Source organism: Cyprinus carpio, chromosome A8 (assembly GCF_018340385.1).
Source record: "Cyprinus carpio isolate SPL01 chromosome A8, ASM1834038v1, whole genome shotgun sequence".
Lineage (NCBI taxonomy): Eukaryota > Metazoa > Chordata > Actinopteri > Cypriniformes > Cyprinidae > Cyprinus > Cyprinus carpio.
In genome coordinates, this window is record NC_056579.1 from 22,214,327 (window position 1) to 22,225,664 (window position 11,338).

The 11,338-nt window shown below is 37.4% G+C and overlaps 1 long non-coding RNA gene across 1 annotated transcript; it reads right to left on the reverse strand.

Moving 5' to 3' along the window:
* Positions 1–4,190: 4,190 nt before the first annotated feature.
* Positions 4,191–7,115, reverse strand: LOC109046355. The gene is made up of 4 exons (XR_006160689.1): positions 7,059–7,115; positions 6,707–6,791; positions 6,485–6,599; positions 4,191–4,647 (listed from the first exon to the last, which is right to left on the reverse strand). It is a non-coding gene; the product is annotated as an uncharacterized LOC109046355 (long non-coding RNA).
* Between the last annotated feature and the right edge of the window lie 4,223 nt (positions 7,116–11,338).

Sequence of the window (11,338 nt, forward strand, 5' to 3'; positions counted from 1 at the left end):
ACTGCTGTGTTCACTGCTGTGTATTTGCACTTTGGATGGGTTAAATGGAGAGCACAAATTCTGAGTATGGGTCACCAAACTTGGCTGTATGTCACTTTCACTTTTTCACTTTCACTTTTGTAACTGTCATTCGGTTGCACTATGGAGCTTCTGTCACTAAAACAAATTCCTTGAATGTATAAATATACCTGGCAATATTAGTGCTTTCTTAAAATACACTACAGTGATCACTTTTTATAGTTTAGAAATGATTTCAGTGCTTTTTCTTTTTCCTGGAAAGCCTGACATATAAAACAATAGTCCTCTAATAGTCCAATGATATCATTTTTGGAAATTGAATAGTTTACAGTATGGAGTCGAGGAAAAAATACCTCAGTTTTATTCAGAGGCCCAAACTGAGCAAAAAAGATTTATATTTATAAGATAACATTTTGATAGCTTGAAATGCAAATCAATTAGATGTTATTTATAACAGACTATTTACATACAATGATATAAATATCAGCTGTCGCTCTGTATCACCCAATAATAGGTCTTAGTAATATGATATTTAAATGCTTAGTTTTATGAGCCCTTGGGTTTCAAAACATATAATGCAATGCATTGTATTATATAATAATGATTGAGAGATAAACAAATAAACGTTCTACCAAAGCCTGATGATCATATTTGATACTCCCATTTTAACATGATTAATAATGATAATAATGATTGTTTTTATATATTATTATTATTGTTGATAATTATTATTATTATTATTATAATTTTATTATTATAATTATATTAAATAAGTATGAACTATATATCAGAAGACAGAAGACATGTAGATCTTTTGTAGATAATACTGATAATTTAGAGTCCCTAGAGATTTAGAGAATCAGAATCAGAAAGAGCTATGCTTGCAAAGAGCTTGCGCATACAAGGACTTTGTTTTAGTGACATAAGCTTCCAGTACACAGAGACAACACACAGACACACATAGGTAAAATATAAATAGACAAATATTGAAAAACAAATCGAAAAAATAAATAAATTGTATGTACAGTTGTGCCATAGATGAAAGAATGGAATAGAATAGAATGAAATGCAGGTATGTACTAGATGGAGGTGGTAACAAATAAATATAAGGTTATTGCACATTTTATTGCATAAAGTGGGGAACATTTAACTGTTCATGAGGTAGATTGCCTGGGGGAAGAAACTGTTCTTGTGCCTGGCTGTCCTAGTATTTTTGCGGCTCTGAAGCGCTGGCCAGATGGCAAAAGTTCAAACAGGGGATAACTTGAATATGAGGGAGTCAGAGTGATTTTCTGAGCCCTTTTGCTCACTCTGGATGTATACAGTTCTTGAAGGGTGGGCAGAGTAGTACCAATAAACCTTTCATCAGTCCGAACCGTTCTCTGAAGTCTTCTGATGTCTGATTTTGTAGCCAAACCAAACCAGACGGTTATTGAAGTGCACAGGACAGACTCAATGATGGCTGATTAGAACTGTTTCAGCAGCTCCTGTGGCAGGTTAAACTTCCTCAGCTGGCGAAGGAAGTACAACTTTTGTTGGGCCTTTTTAACAATGGAGTCAATGTTATTGTCCCACTTCAGGTCCTAAGAGATGGTGGTTCCCAAGAATCTGAATAACTCCAGCCACAGTGCTGTCTATGATGGTGGGTGGGTGGAGTGCAGGGCGGGTTCTCCTGAAGTCCAATTTCATCTCCACTGTTTTGAGCGTGTTCAGTTCCAGGTTGTTAAGACTGCACCAGACAGCCAGCTGCTCAACCTCTGGTCTGTAAGCAGACTCCTCACTGTCCTTGATGAGACCAATGAGTATAGTGTCATCTGTGAACTTCAGGAGCTTGACAGAGGGGTCTTTAGAGGTGCAGTCGTTGGTGTACAGCGAGAAGAGCAGTGGGGAGAGAACACATCCCTGCGGTGCACCAGTGAACATGAATTTCCCCAGTCTCACTAGCTGTTGCCTATCTGTCAAAAAGCTGGTGATCCATTAACAGATAGAGATAAGGACAGAAAGCTGGGTTAGTTTGATCTGGAGGGCTGTTGGAATGATGGTGTTGAAGGCCGAACTAAATTCCACAAACATGATCCTCACAATAGTCCTTGTTTTGTCTAGAAGTTGCAGGATGAAGTGCAGTCCCATGTTGACCGCATCATCCACGGAACTGTTTGCTTTGTGAGCAAACTGCAGGGGGTCTAGTAAGGGTCTAGTGATCTCCTTCAGATAAACCAGAACCAGTTTTTCGAACAACTTCATGATGACAGACGTTAGAGCCACAGGTCTGTAGTTGTTTTTATACATCACTGTTTTAATACATTAAACATCCGGCAACACTAAAAGAGCATATTTTCTGAGCAAATTTCCAGTGTGCGTTGCCACAATTGTCGCACAGCGAGTGTGGCTCATGCAGGGAACCCTTGCACAAGGCAGATGGGCAGTGCCCACACAGAGGCTGGGTTCACTGAATGCTCATGTTCTCACTGCGATGTCATGAGTCTTTCCTGTCTCCGCTCGTCTCGCCGGTGTGTTTTACACAGGATGACCAATGCCCCTCCTTGGCTGCGAGTGGCTTGGTTTCCTTCGGCGCATCCGGGGAAGAGATTGCCTTCGTCAACTCGAAGTCTTTGACGACATCGAACACAGAGGAATGAGTTTTTTTCAGCGAAGAGCCCGAAGCCCTTCCTCGCTCACAATCATCATGGCCGAAACTGGACAGGGAGCTGACACTTTCTTTCCAAGGCTGTGGAGGACCTCGTCTTAGAGTGGCCGCTCCTGATGAGCCCGTCCATGGCCTCTTGGATGACTGGTTCCTTGCCAGTCACCAATGGCCCACCCTGTTCTTGCCTGCAGTTCATGAACAGCTCACTAAGATGTGACAAGCCCCTACTCGGCCCGGATTAGTTCCTCTACTTCAGAGGCTCTCACCACCGTTGACGGCACTGAAGAGAAAGGCTATAGCAAGTTCCCCCCTTTGGGGGAGGCAGTCGCTGCTCTCTTGTGTCTGACGTCTGCCCTGGGGTTGAAGGCCCATGCAGCGCATCTGTCGAAACCCTGCAGGACCACCTCGGCCTTGGCCAACAGGGCTTATGCACCGGCCAGCCAGGCTGGATCAGCCCTGAATATAATGTAGGCTACATTAATAAGGTAAACTGGAACTGGAAACACTTCCCATAATACCCAATGTATTTGTTACATCATAAGACGAATGACATCTACGCTAATATTAGTCTTTTTCATTCTTATTCCGAGGTCACTGCAGCCACACAGATTCAGTTTGTATCCAGATCAGATAGTCACTGCAGTCACCCAGATCTGTCCAGATGGTGGATCAGCACCTAGAGATGACCTCTACAGCCCTGGATGTCAGCGGAGACCATGTCAACTAGAAGAGAACCAGATCCCCTGCGAAGACCTCATCAACTAGATGGCCATCGGGACAAGAACACAAGAACCAGATGAGTCCTCTGCTCAGTCTGACTTGTGTTGCAGCCTGGATTCAAACCACGCCATGCTGGGACTGAGCCTGGTTTCTCCCAAGGTTTTTTTTTCTCCATTTCTGTCACAGGTGGAGTTTTGGTTCCTTGCCACTGTTGCCTATGGCTTGCTTAGTTGGGGACACTTAATTTCTGGCAGTATTGTTGACATGTTATGCACAGACACTATTTGAACTGAACTGAGCTGGAAGATGACATCACTGAATCAATAATGAACTAACTTTAACTGAAAAACTGAGTGTTTACTTTTTTCCTCTTGCATTATTGACACTATTTTCCTGGTTAATACTGTAAAACTGCTTTAACACAATCTGTACTGTATAAAGCACTACATAAATTAAGGTGACTTGATTTGACTTTACTTGACATACTGTACATTGACAGGCAGTAGGACAGCCTATGGTAGCCTTTGGACCGAGAGATATGATTGGACAAATATTTTATGGTGCTACATCTTTCACAGACAATATGAATACAAATAAATACATTTAGACCACTTTACTTAATGATTGCAGGATGAGAAGAAACTTTCAGCCAGCATTACAAAAAAATGTTTTTGAACCAAATCACCTACCCTGCCTTTCAGACATGACAGACATGCATCTGGAGTTAAAGAAGTGTCAAGATAGGGTCTGTGCTGATGAAAAGAAAAAAAAAGCCAACAAACTGTATTAATTCTGTTTTAATTATATAAACACAACTGTACAATTTAAATTAAATAAAACTTTTAATTAGAATTTACATCAGTTTATATTATTCAATTTATATGATTTATGATTTAAATCTATGTATCTGTAAATTAAATTACAGGGGGAACATATCCCCTGCAATGTCTATGGTGGTTACAGCCCTAAAATGCAATTAACAACATTGCCCAAATGCCTGTCCAATTCACACTGACCAACATTTTGTGTTCATTTTGACATGATCCCATGTATATTGTTATTCAAATTAAACACAGGTTACTATACTTTACATCAGCAGATAATACAAAGAAGATGGCTTTATTTTCTTTATTCATGGCTGTCATTTACCAAGAACACTGCCAGTGTAAGAACAGGGAACTTTCTCAAACACCTCAAATGTGCATGTAGTGTAATCATACTCCACTTGGCACTTGTCAGGATAATTAATAGGCATCTGCATTCTACATGAATAAAACAAAACAAAAGGAATTATTATGTGTTTTATCAGTCCGATATTCTGTCACAAAATATACAAAAAGCTCTGGAAAAATATAATGCCATGTCCACACGTACACGGGTATTTTATAAACAGAGTTTTTCCATCTTCCGTTTTAAAAAAAAAAATCTCCATCCACATGAAAACGCAAAAGCATGCTATGAAGCACTGTCAAGAGCATGCCAAGCCAGTGGGTGGTGATATAATCTCAACCATAAAGCCATGTTGGCCAATCAGAAACCTGAAAAAAGTTCCAGTAGGCTGAGATCACAGTGCATGCTCCGATCACAAGCCAAAATCTCCGGTTTTGCTGCCTACAAGATAACACTGCAACCGAAAATCTTCACCATGGCAGGAGTTTTCAAATTTGTTTGGTTTCAGTGACCTCCCAGACAGCAGCATAGTGTCGGCCCAGATTCAGCCCACATCTGGCCCATGTGAAATCCATGCGGGCCGGATGTGGGCCGGATCTGGGCAGACAATGCATGCTGTCTGGGTGGCGCTGCGTTTGCATGTGGACGAACGGCCAAACCTCATAGAAAAAGTTGCGGTTTTGAAAATACCCACATTCTTGTGGACAGGGCCACAAGAGACCACATTTCAGATTTTCCTGTAATCAGCATCTTTATGTGTACAGTATGGCAGCCATTCCATTGCTGGTCGGTTGAATTCCAACACAGGCATACCTCATTCTGCTTAATAAAGTACTGATTAGGGGATCACCTGAACCAAATCTTATTTAATGAGGACAAGTATAAAAACTAGTGCTGTTGTCAATATAGGACCAGCGATAGGACCAGCTGGATGGCAAAAACAGTGCTAGCAGTACTTCCAAGGTAATATGGAATCAAATAATAACCAATGACCATGCCAAAAGAGTTGAAAAGAAAAGTTTTGAGTGAGAAAAAGAATAACAAGAATGGCAAACGGCAGCTGGGGTGAAGTGCATGGTGACGACGGTTCGAAACAGGCTCCCAGGGCAGGGCAAAGCAAGAAAAAAAGCCCTTCATTAATGAGAAGCAAAGAAGAGCCAGGCTGAGATGAGATTTGAAAAAGACTATATCTTTTTGTTTTTTTGACCAGCTGACATATTCTGCAAATAAATGTCCTGAATGGCAATGTTTATTTTGAATTTTGGGAGAAATGTCATCAGCAGTTTATAGAATAAAACAAAAATTTTAATAACATACACATACCTATAAATAGTAAAACTAGAAAAACTGATAATTTTACAGTGGTCTAATTTTTTTTCCAGAGCTGTACATTAATTAAAACTAAACTTAAAAAGTTAACTTACATCCGTTGGCCTTTGATCTTAAAGCATTTTCGATTAAAGGTTTAGTTCACCCAAAAATGGGTTCTACTAGGTGTATATGACTTTCTTCTTTCAGATGAATGCAGTCAGAGTTATATTAAAAATTGTCTTTGATCTTTGATTCTTACAAATTTCACTTCTATTGGACTGATGGACTGCAACACCCACTGAGTGCCATTAAAGCGCTTGAAAGATCAAAGACAATTTTTAATATAACTCCGACTGGATTCGTCTAAAAGGAGAAAATCATATACACCTAGGATGACTTGAGGGTGAGTAATTTATGCGGTAATTTTCATTTTGGTGTGAACTAAACCTTTAAGTGCTTATTAATTTATTTATTTTTTTTAATATAAATTATGAACTTCACATTTCTTTTAAATGCTCCAAAAATTATTCCCACTTATTTCCATTGTAACACATTTGAGTTGTTTTGAATGTGGAAATCAATGGTGATGTCACTACAAAGTAAAAATGATGTACTTACGCATCACAGCAACTCATGGACTCAGAAGAACAATTACAGTCTAAACATTTACTGTTCCTCCAAACAGATCCAGTAGGATGCCATGTCTTATCTGTCGTGTCCTGGCAAAACTTATCTATTAAATATTAGAGAAATAATTCAGGAAAACAAAAAAAAAAAAAAAAACCTTGATAATGTGACATACTTTTTAGTAATGCAATAAAAGTTAAGGACAGTTCATACCTGTTGTTTTGCGTCCCACAGTGAAGCACGCAGCATTGATCATAGGAAGGACAGCACACAGAAACAAACCAAGTACAACTGACCTCTTCACAGTCAACAAACACATTGATCCAGTGTTAATAATCTATACATGTGCTAAGTGCTGCAGTTAATGTATTGTTTATTAATTAATATTAATTTATTTATTGTTTGTATGGCAAAATGTAGTTATCATTGAAGCTTAAAAAGTATAAAATATCACAAGCAAGTGACACACATTTAATTAATCCTGCAAGTAACTTTGAAAACGACCTATTAACGGTCCTAAAATCTAATACAATTAAACTAAACATAAACAATAAGAGAAGCTTACCATGTTTACGCTGACAGTGATTTGATTATATTAAACCAAAATCATGAAGCCTGTATTTAAATGAACGGAAGAGGGTGGAGCAAAATGTTAATGATCATTTGTAAAATGATTTTGAAAAACTTTATTATTATTAGTAGTACTTAACTAGTACTATAATTAGTACTTAACTAATTTCTTTTTGTGCTTTGGTAATGATTATTGCAACATTTTTAACTGGAGAATAAGATAAAAACAAGGTCACAAACATACCTCTCTTATTATAGTGCACTTAAATTAAAGGAACTTTAATAACATATAGCATATAGCTAAGTGTAGTGTTTTACTGAACAGATATGCTGCTCATTATTCATGCTCATGCTAAGTAGAAATGTACAACATCTTAGCAATGTGCTAAGTAAAGTGCTGTTTGGACTTTGATGTCGAAGCAAACAACAGCTCAGCAACATTCCAGTGCACCCAATGCACACTACCGTTCAAAAAATGTGTGGTCAGTATGTTTTTTGTTTTTTTAAGAAATTAAGACTTCTACTCTGCTAGGACATTTTAAATATACCAAAAGTGACGGTAAAGACATTTATGATGTTGCATTAAGATTTCTTTTGTAAGTGTTTCAGGATATGTGGGAAAGAAGTCATAAAAATACATCAAATAACCGCTGGGTTACCTCAGGGTTCAGTACCTGGCCGTCTTCTGTTTTCAGTGTACAAAGCATCACTGAGACATACATTAAGACACATTACATAAAGATTCGTTTTTTTTGTTTGTTTGTTTGTTTGTTTTTTTGTACGACTGCTATGTCAATGGCATGCAACTCTTGGCTTAACATTATCTACAGTATGGACACCTGTAATGCTCTTTAAATTGACTTTGGAGTTTTAATTGTGAATTAAGATTTAGTTCACAGAGATAAGGATTTTTTTTTTTTTTTTTTATAACTATTTAATATAACATTTAGAGTTGCAACATGTAAAGGATTTATTTATTTTTTGCATAATTGTAAGATGCTTTTGACTGGACTTTAGTATGGAAACAAACAACAGCTCTACACAAAGGCATGATGGGAATTTACCATGTTTGAGAAGACACCAATCTGATTATATCAAACCAATCAAATAAATCTTTTAAAGGGGTCATATGATGCGATTTAAATTTTTCCTTTCTCTTTGGAGTGTTACAAGATCTTGGTGCATAAAGAAGATCTGTAAAGTTGCAAAGACTAAAGCCTCAAATCCAAAGAGATATTCTTTATAAAAGCTAATACTTGTCCACACCCCACTAAAGTGGCTCGTTCTAACACGACCCCACATGTCTACGTCAGTATGTGGGAAGATTTGCATAACACTGCCCAGATGTTTATGCAAAGAAAGAAGGCATACCTTTTATTCTCATTGTAGTATTGTTGTTGCAGCCGCCGCAATGTTGTATAGACGCTGTCTGTGTTTCACTGTGTAAGCGAAACTTCTTTGTTTGGCCTTCCAAAAGAGGACGATATCCACTTTGTCATGCCTGGAGCTGATCCGTGCTGGTCGCTGAGGAAATACATCAACGTTGCACTGTGGATCACCAGATTGGCTTTCCAGCCCAGGGTCGTCACATGTGGTTGCCGCAAGCTCCTTTGTCGAATCCACCGGCTGGGCCGTTCTCAAGTCTGCCCCGCCTCTGCTTAATCAAGGCCTCCTGCCTCCGCTTACTCTAGGCCGCGGTGTGTGATGCTGTTTCATTGAGAAAGCGAAACTACTTTGTTTTTGCCTTCCAAAAGAGGACATGACTAGAAATCATGTTTTTATCACGTTTATAATGGTTTTTATGTTTATGTCTTGTCGATCCGGCCGAACAGGGCATCACAATATGATAAGGGGCGTAACATTTCTGTCACACGCTTGATGCATTCGGTCAATCACAATGCACTGGATAGCTGGCCAATCAGAGCACACCTCGCTTTTCAGAACAATGAGCTTTGTAAAAAATCGACACGTTTCAGAAGTTGGGGCATAGAGGAGACACAATAATGTACACAATAATGTTTTTTACCTTAAACTGCATAAACACATTTCATTACACCAAATACACAAAATAATGTCCTTTTTAAGCATCATATGACCCCTTTAACAAAGTTACATTTAGAAACAAATTTCATATATTTTCTTAATTAGATATTAGAGATTTCATTCTATTTAGTGTGATTGGACTCATTAGGTGGTAATGGTAAAGACGAAACCACCAGAACAACTGGGACCTTAATACCACATCCGCAAATAAATATACTTTTTTTTTTTCCTCCAATAAACCCAATACATGTTGACAGGTTTGAAGTCCCTTTGACCAGGCCTGAATTTGAAGGCTTAGGTAAATATTTTGTTTTTGCCAATATCAGCATATCACTATTTTAGATGTTAATGTTTTACATGAACTAACACAGCCTCGTGTTTTCTGTTGGTTAAGCATGTGCCTAAATAAAATAAAATAAAATAAAATAAAAAAATAAAAAAAAAATCACTCCAATTTACAGAGGGGAAAAAGGATTTGCATTTAGATTTTAGAAAGAAACTTTTGGTGCTCTACATTTTCAAAAAATCCTATTTTTAAGTTATTTTGAGTATTCCAGTTGATTTTGTACCTATAATTTTAAAATGTTCTTCAAACCTACCCTATTTTACCAAGGCTATTCTGTTGATATACATTAACAGTTTTTCAAAATGAATGCGTTTGTGCATTAAGTCAGTTGGTCTTAATGGTTTTTGTATGTGTTTAAAGTTTCAACTTCCAACTTGAGTATGTCACTTACATTTTCATTAATTACACATATTAGGGCTGTTAATCGATTAAATATTTAATTGTGATTAATTGCATGATTGTCATAAGTTAACTTAATTTTTATTTGTTCTAAATGTATCTTAAATTAATACTTTTCAAGTTTTTAATACTCTAATCAACATTGGCATGAACAAATATGGATGCTTTATGCAAATGTATTTTTATTATTGGTGAAACCATATTCAACATAGAGCATAAAGACTAGACATGTTTCAAAGGTCATATATGTTTTTCAGAGAACTTGTTCATGTCTATTAGACACATGAAAAAAGAACATAAAAATACCAGGTTCCCATTAATTATTTTTATTTGCACTGAGCAATTTAGTTACACAAGCCTGTTTACATTTTCGCATGGCAGGGTAGCTAACTTCTTCTGAACATGCAAAATGTACATTTATTATTACATTTGTTTGCTTCTCTGTGCCCACATACTGTATTTTGATGCAGCTAAATTCTCAATAAAACTGTTTTCATTGATATATTTTACTTTTTCTGCTGTCAGACAACAGAATGAAAATGAAATAGTGACTGAAACGCGACCCATTAAGACTTCATAAGCAGCTTTCCCTTCCAAGACGTTAATCTGCATAGAAATCCTGATAATCAAGCTGTCGTCTTATAAAATCAAATACACATAAGATAAAGACAATAGCTGTGCTGTGATTTCTTCTGGCTATACTTGCATGTAAAATTAGAGAAGCAACATGTTTTAGACAGAGAGAGAGAGAGACGTGTGCACGCGCTGGGAAAGCAAGACTATGGGAAGCCAAATACACCGAAAGTGGGACGAAACAACGCGGTATTGAAGTGTTCGCGCCGCGCTGACCTGTCATCGGTGCGGCTCAATGAATCGAGCTGCGCAACCGACTCGATAGCACAGAGAGGACGTGTTTACCAGTGCCACCGAACTGACAGCGCCGCGCAAACTAATCTCACCAGTGCAGCACTGATAAGTTACAACAGCACAGCGTAAACACCTACAGAAGTTCCTGTTTTTTTCCTGCACATAACATAATGAAGAACAGTATTATATTATTACATTTCTTTTGCTTATTATCTTTCATAGTACTACATGTTAATAGTAGTGTTGGCTACTTTGAAGCACTTATATATTTAGTAGTCAAGTTCACAGCAGAAACTTCCATTTTAGAATTAAAATGTTTTATGGTTTCATTCATAAAGACATTTTAAGTAAATTTGACATTTAAGGATATTTGTGTAACTGTAGCATATGATTATACTTGGAAAAAAAGAGTGAAATGTACTGGTACTTTTCTGTCAGGAAATTAATTTTCTCTTACATTAACAATGGTTTTACTAGTAAAAGTGCAGTAACCATGGATTGATTGTCATTTTTTTAAACCCACAGTTTAACTACAAATATATGGTTAAAAGGTTAGTGTAATAAAATCATGGTTAATTTTCATGTGTTTTCCGATAAACCTAAAACACAATGCAGTGCAA